This window comes from Delphinus delphis, chromosome 4 (assembly GCF_949987515.2).
Source record: "Delphinus delphis chromosome 4, mDelDel1.2, whole genome shotgun sequence".
Taxonomy (NCBI): domain Eukaryota; kingdom Metazoa; phylum Chordata; class Mammalia; order Artiodactyla; family Delphinidae; genus Delphinus; species Delphinus delphis.
The window spans coordinates 109335847-109346595 of record NC_082686.1 but is presented as its reverse complement, the minus strand read 5'-3'; positions in this window follow the sequence as shown (position 1 = coordinate 109346595).

The window sequence follows — 10749 nt, the reverse complement described above, 5'->3', positions numbered from 1 at the left end:
CTCTGTTCAGGGGCACTTTTGAATGTCGTGGCTATCTAGCTCTACAGCAAAGAGGAGACTTTGTCGCTTCTCAGTCTGCATTCAAAGAGGTGATCCGGAGGACTTTGACAGCGGAAAGGTGCTCAGGGGGCCAAGAAGAGTCTCGGTACACAGTGTTCTTCCAAGGGACGTGGTGAGGCAGCGGGGACCCTAGGAAAGGCATACTAACTTCAATGCACTACTCGCCTAAGGTTTCCTGGAAAACCTCTGCACGCGTCAGGTATTCGTGGAGGGAATACCTGAGCCTCACTTGGGTCATTTTGGAACAGTAGAGTGTTCCGTTGATGGACAGAGGGCGCCCGGAGGCCTCCTGCACGGTGTAGTAAACAGAGTGTTTCTCTAGGCAAACTCCCTTTCCCCGCACATAGCCATTCTACTTGTGAAGAGAACACGAGGAACCGCACTGTTTCTCAGGACACTTTGAGGCCGCACTTTCAGCTCTCCCGCCGGGAAAATAATGCTCTTGGCTTTAGGTAACCAATATCAACATTGAACCCAGCACATGCACTTGTAGTTTCTGACCAACAGAAAGAGACTCAAGCAGCACCCTGGACCTTCGCTGATAAGACTTTGGCACCAGGGTAGTCCTGCGTGGGCTGAATGGCCTCAACGACGTAATTCCCGGGGATGGGCCAAACTGTCCTTGTGTCTTACAAAACCCAGGGTAGCGTTCAGGGGCAAATTGTACGTTTGTCAGGCTGCCTCTGAAGTCGACCTTCTGCTTGGCAGAGAGAGAGAGAGAGAGAGAGAGGGGGGGGGTGGAGAGAGAGAGAGAGGCGGCAGGGAAGTGTTCCCAGCATGAACCGTAAACACAGTGTCTCTTCATAGCAGCAGTGGTTCAGCCGTGGGGATCATTGACATAACACCGAAGACCTGCTAGGCCTGTGTTCGGGAGGCCTTTTGAAAGCTCGGCAGTCTAGACGGGCAGCGAAGGGAGCAGAGTGTCGCCTTTCATTCTTCTTGCAGAGAAACGATCCGAAGGGCCCAGGTACCTGTATTTGGTTGGGTCCCCTAAGAATTGGGTACACATTGGGTACACAGTGTTTTTCCATGCGAGGTGGTGAGGACCCAGGAGTCCTAGGAGTCCTGAACCAGCACCCTAGCGTCAAGCCACTGCTTTGATGAAGGCTTCTGGGCAAATGCTGCATGCCTGCAGGCACTGTGGATGCCGTTCCCGGACCTTGTTTGGATCTTCGTGACCAGTGTGGTCTGCCCTTTATGCGAAGGGGGCTCTGGCACGCCTCAGGCAAGGAAGTGGAAAGACCTTTCTTCTTTCTTGCATAGCACCCTTTCCTTTGAGACACGTTCCAGCATGCAAGGGAAGACTAGCGGAACGCTGTGTTTAGGCACCTTTGAGGCTACGAGGATTCTTCGTTCAACTAGGGACAATCCAACGTTTCTCCTAAGGTCCCGGCATCAAAGTTGAACGCAGCCCCACGTACGTGTAGTTTCTCAAGCACCAGAAGAGACACAAGAAGCACTGTGGTACCTTCTCAGAATAATATCTTGCGCAGGGAGATGAGCACTGTCCGAGTGACATAGGCGTTTTAAGGCGCTAGCTAGATCTGGGTGTCCTTGAACCTGCCAAAAGACTAGCAGGCTTCAGGAGGAAACCGTTCGTTTTCCGGACGGCATGTAAAGTCGAGTTTCTGCTGGGCAGGGAGAGACGGCAGGTATGTAAGCGGAGAATGAACAGTCAGCACAGAGCTTGTTACATTGCAGCTCAGGGTCAGCCCTGAGAGCCACTGGCATCACACCGAAGACTTTCCAGAACTCGGGTCGGGGCACAGTTGAAAGACTTGTCAATCTCTCTATCCAACGAAGGCAACAGTTTGCTGCCTTTCACACTGCGTTCCAAGAGGTGATCCGGAGGTACCTGGGTCGCCGAACGGTGCTCAATCGGTCAACGGGAGTCATTGAGTGCACAGTGTTCCTCCAAAGGGACATGGTGGGGCAGAGGGAGTCCTGGGAGAAGCATTCCAGCGTTAATGCGCTGCTTCCCCTAAGGGTTCATGGAAATCGTTTGTACACGTCAAGTCGTGCGTGGAAACCCTGCCATTACGTTGAGCCTGGGGGACAGGTCTGGCTTTCCCGTTATGTGAACAAGGGCTGCTGGAGGCCTCCTGTAACGAGTAGGAAACTGTCTGTTAGCCTAGGAAACCTGCCGTTCAATCACTCGGCATTACCACTGTGAAGAGGGCACGGGCAACAACGCTGTTTTTCACTTAAATCTGAGGCCGCAAGTGTCCTGCTTTCCCGTTGGGAAAATAATGCTTTTCTCATTAGGCCCCTCGGTCAGACTTGACGCAGCACACGTACGTGTAGCTTCTGACCGGCGAAAAGAGACTCAAGGAGCACCCTGGACCTTCCCTGATAAAACTTCGGCACACAGGGAGCTGAAAGGCGTGACCGACGTAATTCCTTAGGTGAGGCCAAAAAGTGTCCTTGTATCCTACCAGAGCTCAGGCAGTGTTGCAGGGGCAACAAGTCCGTTTGTCAGGCTGCGCCTAAAGTCGACGGTCTGCTTGGCAAGCGAGGGCAGCTTCGTGTTCCCAGTGCGAACGCTAAGCAGGGGGTGTTTTCATTGCCGTCCCGGTTCAGCAGCGGGGACCGCTTGCGGTCTACCTAAGACTTGCCAGACCCGTGTTCGGGAGGACTTTTGAAAGATGGGCAATCCAACGGTGCAACAAAGAGAGCAGTGTTTTGCCTTGAATTCACTCTTCGTTCCAAGAGACGATGCGAAGGGCCTAGGTGCCTGTACGTCGGTAGGTCGCCTAAGACATGACAACCGGTACACATGGTGTTGCCATGAGACGTGCTGAGGGCGCGGGAGTCCCAGGAGTCCTGAAAAGCCCACTAGCGTTTAGCCACTGCTTTGAGTAGGGCTCCCTGGGAAATGCTGCACGCCTGCCTGGCATTTGTGGATGCAATTCCTGGACCTTGCCTTCAGCTTGGCGCTCAGTGTCGTGTTCCTTCTGTGTAAAGGCGGCTCTGGGATGCCCCAGGAATGGAAGCGGAAACCCACCACCGCTCTCAAGAAAATTCCACTTTCCTTCCAAAGACATTCCAGCATGCAAGAATGGACTGACAGAGCACTGTATTTCAGGCAGCTTTCACGCTGAACGATCCTTCTTTCCCGTTGGGAGGTACTACAGTTCTCTAAGGGTCCCGGTCTCAGAGTTGCACACAGCCCACGTGCGTATAGTTTCTCAGGAACCGAGGGGGACCCCAGGAGGACGGTGGCACCTTCTCTGAATAGGTTTGTAGCCAGGGAGTTGGTTGTGCGCTGTGCGAATGGCATGAACTCTTAAAGGTGCTAGGTATCAGATTTAGGTGCTCCCTGAACCTGCCAAAAGCCTAGCAGTGTTCGGGGGGGAAACTGTCCATTTTCCAGACTGCATCAAAGGTCGAGTTACAGCTTGCCAGGAAGAGCCGGTAGGTAAGTACACCCAGAATGAACACTACGCACCGTGTCTCACATGGCTCCTCAGCGTCAGCAGTGGGAGCCCCTGGCATGCCACCTAGGACCTTCTACACCTCTGTTCAGGGGCACTTTTGAATGTCGTGGCTATCTAGCTCTACAGCAAAGAGGAGACTTTGTCGCTTCTCAGTCTGCATTCAAAGAGGTGATCCGGAGGACTTTGACAGCGGAAAGGTGCTCAGGGGGCCAAGAAGAGTCTCGGTACACAGTGTTCTTCCAAGGGACGTGGTGAGGCAGCGGGGACCCTAGGAAAGGCATACTAACTTCAATGCACTACTCGCCTAAGGTTTCCTGGAAAACCTCTGCACGCGTCAGGTATTCGTGGAGGGAATACCTGAACCTCACTTGGGTCATTTTGGAACAGTAGAGTGTTCCGTTGATGGACAGAAGGCGCCCGGAGGCCTCCTGCACGGCGTAGTAAACAGAGTGTTTCTCTAGGCAAACTCCCTTTCCCCGCACATAGCCATTCTACTTGTGAAGAGAACACGAGGAACCGCACTGTTTCTCAGGACACTTTGAGGCCGCACTTTCAGCTCTCCCGCCGGGAAAATAATGCTCTTGGCTTTAGGTAACCAATATCAAAATTGAACCCAGCACATGCACTTGTAGTTTCTGACCAACAGAAAGAGACTCAAGCAGCACCCTGGACCTTCGCTGATAAGACTTTGGCACCAGGGTAGTCCTGCGTGGGCTGAATGGCCTCAACGACGTAATTCCCGGGGATGGGCCAAACTGTCCTTGTGTCTTACAAAACCCAGGGTAGCGTTCAGGGGCAAATTGTACGTTTGTCAGGCTGCCTCTGAAGTCGACCTTCTGCTTGGCAGAGAGAGAGAGAGAGAGAGAGAGAGAGAGGGGGAGAGAGAGAGAGAGGCGGCAGGGAAGTGTTCCCAGCATGAACCGTAAACACAGTGTCTCTTCATAGCAGCAGTGGTTCAGCCGTGGGGATCATTGACATAACACCGAAGACCTGCTAGGCCTGTGTTCGGGAGGCCTTTTGAAAGCTCGGCAGTCTAGACGGGCAGCGAAGGGAGCAGAGTGTCGCCTTTCATTCTTCTTGCAGAGAAACGATCCGAAGGGCCCAGGTACCTGTATTTGGTTGGGTCCCCTAAGAATTGGGTACACATTGGGTACACAGTGTTTTTCCATGCGAGGTGGTGAGGACCCAGGAGTCCTAGGAGTCCTGAACCAGCACCCTAGCGTCAAGCCACTGCTTTGACGAAGGCTTCTGGGCAAATGCTGCATGCCTGCAGGCACTGTGGATGCCGTTCCCGGACCTTGTTTGGATCTTCGTGACCAGTGTGGTCTGCCCTTTATGCGAAGGGGGCTCTGGCACGCCTCAGGCAAGGAAGTGGAAAGACCTTTCTTCTTTCTTGCATAGCACCCTTTCCTTTGAGACACGTTCCAGCATGCAAGGGAAGACTAGCGGAACGCTGTGTTTAGGCACCTTTGAGGCTACGAGGATTCTTCGTTCAACTAGGGACAATCCAACGTTTCTCCTAAGGTCCCGGCATCAAAGTTGAACGCAGCCCCACGTACGTGTAGTTTCTCAAGCACCAGAAGAGACACAAGAAGCACTGTGGTACCTTCTCAGAATAATATCTTGCGCAGGGAGATGAGCACTGTCCGAGTGACATAGGCGTTTTAAGGCGCTAGCTAGATCTGGGTGTCCTTGAACCTGCCAAAAGACTAGCAGGCTTCAGGAGGAAACCGTTCGTTTTCCGGACGGCATGTAAAGTCGAGTTTCTGCTGGGCAGGGAGAGACGGCAGGTATGTAAGCGGAGAATGAACAGTCAGCACAGAGCTTGTTACATTGCAGCTCAGGGTCAGCCCTGAGAGCCACTGGCATCACACCGAAGACTTTCCAGAACTCGGGTCGGGGCACAGTTGAAAGACTTGTCAATCTCTCTATCCAACGAAGGCAACAGTTTGCTGCCTTTCACACTGCGTTCCAAGAGGTGATCCGGAGGTACCTGGGTCGCCGAACGGTGCTCAATCGGTCAACGGGAGTCATTGAGTGCACAGTGTTCCTCCAAAGGGACATGGTGGGGCAGAGGGAGTCCTGGGAGAAGCATTCCAGCGTTAATGCCCTGCTTCCCTTAAGGGTTCATGGAAATCGTTTGTACACGTCAAGTCGTGCGTGGAAACCCTGCCATTACGTTGAGCCTGGGGGACAGGTCTGGCTTTCCCGTTATGTGAACAAGGGCTGCTGGAGGCCTCCTGTAACGAGTAGGAAACTGTCTGTTAGCCTAGGAAACCTGCCGTTCAATCACTCGGCATTACCACTGTGAAGAGGGCACGGGCAACAACGCTGTTTTTCACTTAAATCTGAGGCCGCAAGTGTCCTGCTTTCCCGTTGGGAAAATAATGCTTTTCTCATTAGGCCCCTCGGTCAGACTTGACGCAGCACACGTACGTGTAGCTTCTGACCGGCGAAAAGAGACTCAAGGAGCACCCTGGACCTTCCCTGATAAAACTTCGGCACACAGGGAGCTGAAAGGCGTGACCGACGTAATTCCTTAGGTGAGGCCAAAAAGTGTCCTTGTATCCTACCAGAGCTCAGGCAGTGTTGCAGGGGCAACAAGTCCGTTTGTCAGGCTGCGCCTGAAGTCGACGGTCTGCTTGGCAAGCGAGGGCAGCTTCGTGTTCCCAGTGCGAACGCTAAGCAGGGGGTGTTTTCATTGCCATCCCGGTTCAGCAGCGGGGACCGCTTGCGGTCCACCTAAGACCTGCCAGACCCGTGTTCGGGAGGACTTTTGAAAGATGGGCAATCCAACGGTGCAACAAAGAGAGCAGTGTTTTGCCTTGAATTCACTCTTCGTTCCAAGAGACGATGCGAAGGGCCTAGGTGCCTGTACGTCGGTAGGTCGCCTAAGACGTGACAACTGGTACACATGGTGTTGCCGTGAGACGTGGTGAGGGCGCGGGAGTCCCAGGAGTCCTGAAAAGCCCACTAGCGTTTAGCCACTGCTTTGAGTAGGGCTCCCTGGGAAATGCTGCACGCCTGCCTGGCATTTGTGGATGCAATTCCTGGACCTTGCCTTCAGCTTGGCGCTCAGTGTCGTGTTCCTTCTGTGTAAAGGCGGCTCTGGGATGCCCCAGGAATGGAAGCGGAAACCCACCACCGCTCTCAAGAAAATTCCACTTTCCTTCCAAAGACATTCCAGCATGCAAGAATGGACTGACAGAGCACTGTATTTCAGGCAGCTTTCACGCTGAACGATCCTTCTTTCCCGTTGGGAGGTACTACAGTTCTCTAAGGGTCCCGGTCTCAGAGTTGCACACAGCCCACGTGCGTATAGTTTCTCAGGAACCGAGGGGGACCCCAGGAGGACGGTGGCACCTTCTCTGAATAGGTTTGTAGCCAGGGAGTTGGTTGTGCGCTGTGCAAATGGCATGAACTCTTAAAGGTGCTAGGTATCAGATTTAGGTGCTCCCTGAACCTGCCAAAAGCCTAGCAGTGTTCGGGGGGGAAACTGTCCATTTTCCAGACTGCATCAAAGGTCGAGTTACAGCTTGCCAGGAAGAGCCGGTAGGTAAGTACACCCAGAATGAACACTACGCACCGTGTCTCACATGGCTCCTCAGCGTCAGCAGTGGGAGCCCCTGGCATGCCACCTAGGACCTTCTACACCTCTGTTCAGGGGCACTTTTGAATGTCGTGGCTATCTAGCTCTACAGCAAAGAGGAGACTTTGTCGCTTCTCAGTCTGCATTCAAAGAGGTGATCCGGAGGACTTTGACAGCGGAAAGGTGCTCAGGGGGCCAAGAAGAGTCTCGGTACACAGTGTTCTTCCAAGGGACGTGGTGAGGCAGCGGGGACCCTAGGAAAGGCATACTAACTTCAATGCACTACTCGCCTAAGGTTTCCTGGAAAACCTCTGCACGCGTCAGGTATTCGTGGAGGGAATACCTGAACCTCACTTGGGTCATTTTGGAACAGTAGAGTGTTCCGTTGATGGACAGAGGGCGCCCGGAGGCCTCCTGCACGGCGTAGTAAACAGAGTGTTTCTCTAGGCAAACTCCCTTTCCCCGCACATAGCCATTCTACTTGTGAAGAGAACACGAGGAACCGCACTGTTTCTCAGGACACTTTGAGGCCGCACTTTCAGCTCTCCCGCCGGGAAAATAATGCTCTTGGCTTTAGGTAACCAATATCAACATTGAACCCAGCACATGCACTTGTAGTTTCTGACCAACAGAAAGAGACTCAAGCAGCACCCTGGACCTTCGCTGATAAGACTTTGGCACCAGGGTAGTCCTGCGTGGGCTGAATGGCCTCAACGACGTAATTCCCGGGGATGGGCCAAACTGTCCTTGTGTCTTACAAAACCCAGGGTAGCGTTCAGGGGCAAATTGTACGTTTGTCAGGCTGCCTCTGAAGTCGACCTTCTGCTTGGCAGAGAGAGAGAGAGAGAGAGAGAGAGAGAGGGGGGGGGAGAGAGAGAGAGGCGGCAGGGAAGTGTTCCCAGCATGAACCGTAAACACAGTGTCTCTTCATAGCAGCAGTGGTTCAGCCGTGGGGATCATTGACATAACACCGAAGACCTGCTAGGCCTGTGTTCGGGAGGCCTTTTGAAAGCTCGGCAGTCTAGACGGGCAGCGAAGGGAGCAGAGTGTCGCCTTTCATTCTTCTTGCAGAGAAACGATCCGAAGGGCCCAGGTACCTGTATTTGGTTGGGTCCCCTAAGAATTGGGTACACATTGGGTACACAGTGTTTTTCCATGCGAGGTGGTGAGGACCCAGGAGTCCTAGGAGTCCTGAACCAGCACCCTAGCGTCAAGCCACTGCTTTGACGAAGGCTTCTGGGCAAATGCTGCATGCCTGCAGGCACTGTGGATGCCGTTCCCGGACCTTGTTTGGATCTTCGTGACCAGTGTGGTCTGCCCTTTATGCGAAGGGGGCTCTGGCACGCCTCAGGCAAGGAAGTGGAAAGACCTTTCTTCTTTCTTGCATAGCACCCTTTCCTTTGAGACACGTTCCAGCATGCAAGGGAAGACTAGCGGAACGCTGTGTTTAGGCACCTTTGAGGCTACGAGGATTCTTCGTTCAACTAGGGACAATCCAACGTTTCTCCTAAGGTCCCGGCATCAAAGTTGAACGCAGCCCCACGTACGTGTAGTTTCTCAAGCACCAGAAGAGACACAAGAAGCACTGTGGTACCTTCTCAGAATAATATCTTGCGCAGGGAGATGAGCACTGTCCGAGTGACATAGGCGTTTTAAGGCGCTAGCTAGATCTGGGTGTCCTTGAACCTGCCAAAAGACTAGCAGGCTTCAGGAGGAAACCGTTCGTTTTCCGGACGGCATGTAAAGTCGAGTTTCTGCTGGGCAGGGAGAGACGGCAGGTATGTAAGCGGAGAATGAACAGTCAGCACAGAGCTTGTTACATTGCAGCTCAGGGTCAGCCCTGAGAGCCACTGGCATCACACCGAAGACTTTCCAGAACTCGGGTCGGGGCACAGTTGAAAGACTTGTCAATCTCTCTATCCAACGAAGGCAACAGTTTGCTGCCTTTCACACTGCGTTCCAAGAGGTGATCCGGAGGTACCTGGGTCACCGAACGGTGCTCAATCGGTCAACGGGAGTCATTGAGTGCACAGTGTTCCTCCAAAGGGACATGGTGGGGCAGAGGGAGTCCTGGGAGAAGCATTCCAGCGTTAATGCCCTGCTTCCCTTAAGGGTTCATGGAAATCGTTTGTACACGTCAAGTCGTGCGTGGAAACCCTGCCATTACGTTGAGCCTGGGGGACAGGTCTGGCTTTCCCGTTATGTGAACAAGGGCTGCTGGAGGCCTCCTGTAACGAGTAGGAAACTGTCTGTTAGCCTAGGAAACCTGCCGTTCAATCACTCGGCATTACCACTGTGAAGAGGGCACGGGCAACAACGCTGTTTTTCACTTAAATCTGAGGCCGCAAGTGTCCTGCTTTTCCGTTGGGAAAATAATGCTTTTCTCATTAGGCCCCTCGGTCAGACTTGACGCAGCACACGTACGTGTAGCTTCTGACCGGCGAAAAGAGACTCAAGGAGCACCCTGGACCTTCCCTGATAAAACTTCGGCACACAGGGAGCTGAAAGGCGTGACCGACGTAATTCCTTAGGTGAGGCCAAAAAGTGTCCTTGTATCCTACCAGAGCTCAGGCAGTGTTGCAGGGGCAACAAGTCCGTTTGTCAGGCTGCGCCTAAAGTCGACGGTCTGCTTGGCAAGCGAGGGCAGCTTCGTGTTCCCAGTGCGAACGCTAAGCAGGGGGTGTTTTCATTGCCATCCCGGTTCAGCAGCGGGGACCGCTTGCGGTCTACCTAAGACCTGCCAGACCCGTGTTCGGGAGGACTTTTGAAAGATGGGCAATCCAACGGTGCAACAAAGAGAGCAGTGTTTTGCCTTGAATTCACTCTTCGTTCCAAGAGACGATGCGAAGGGCCTAGGTGCCTGTACGTCGGTAGGTCGCCTAAGACGTGACAACCGGTACACATGGTGTTGCCGTGAGACGTGCTGAGGGCGCGGGAGTCCCAGGAGTCCTGAAAAGCCCACTAGCGTTTAGCCACTGCTTTGAGTAGGGCTCCCTGGGAAATGCTGCACGCCTGCCTGGCATTTGTGGATGCAATTCCTGGACCTTGTCTTCAGCTTGGCGCTCAGTGTCGTGTTCCTTCTGTGTAAAGGCGGCTCTGGGATGCCCCAGGAATGGAAGCGGAAACCCACCACCGCTCTCAAGAAAATTCCACTTTCCTTCCAAAGACATTCCAGCATGCAAGAATGGACTGACAGAGCACTGTATTTCAGGCAGCTTTCACGCTGAACGATCCTTCTTTCCCGTTCGGAGGTACTACAGTTCTCTAAGGGTCCCGGTCTCAGAGTTGCACACAGCCCACGTGCGTATAGTTTCTCAGGAACCGAGGGGGACCCCAGGAGGACGGTGGCACCTTCTCTGAATAGGTTTGTAGCCAGGGAGTTGGTTGTGCGCTGTGCGAATGGCATGAACTCTTAAAGGTGCTAGGTATCAGATTTAGGTGCTCCCTGAACCTGCCAAAAGCCTAGCAGTGTTCGGGGGGGGAAACTGTCCATTTTCCAGACTGCATCAAAGGTCGAGTTACAGCTTGCCAGGAAGAGCCGGTAGGTAAGTACACCCAGAATGAACACTACGCACCGTGTCTCACATGGCTCCTCAGCGTCAGCAGTGGGAGCCCCTGGCATGCCACCTAGGACCTTCTACACCTCTGTTCAGGGGCACTTTT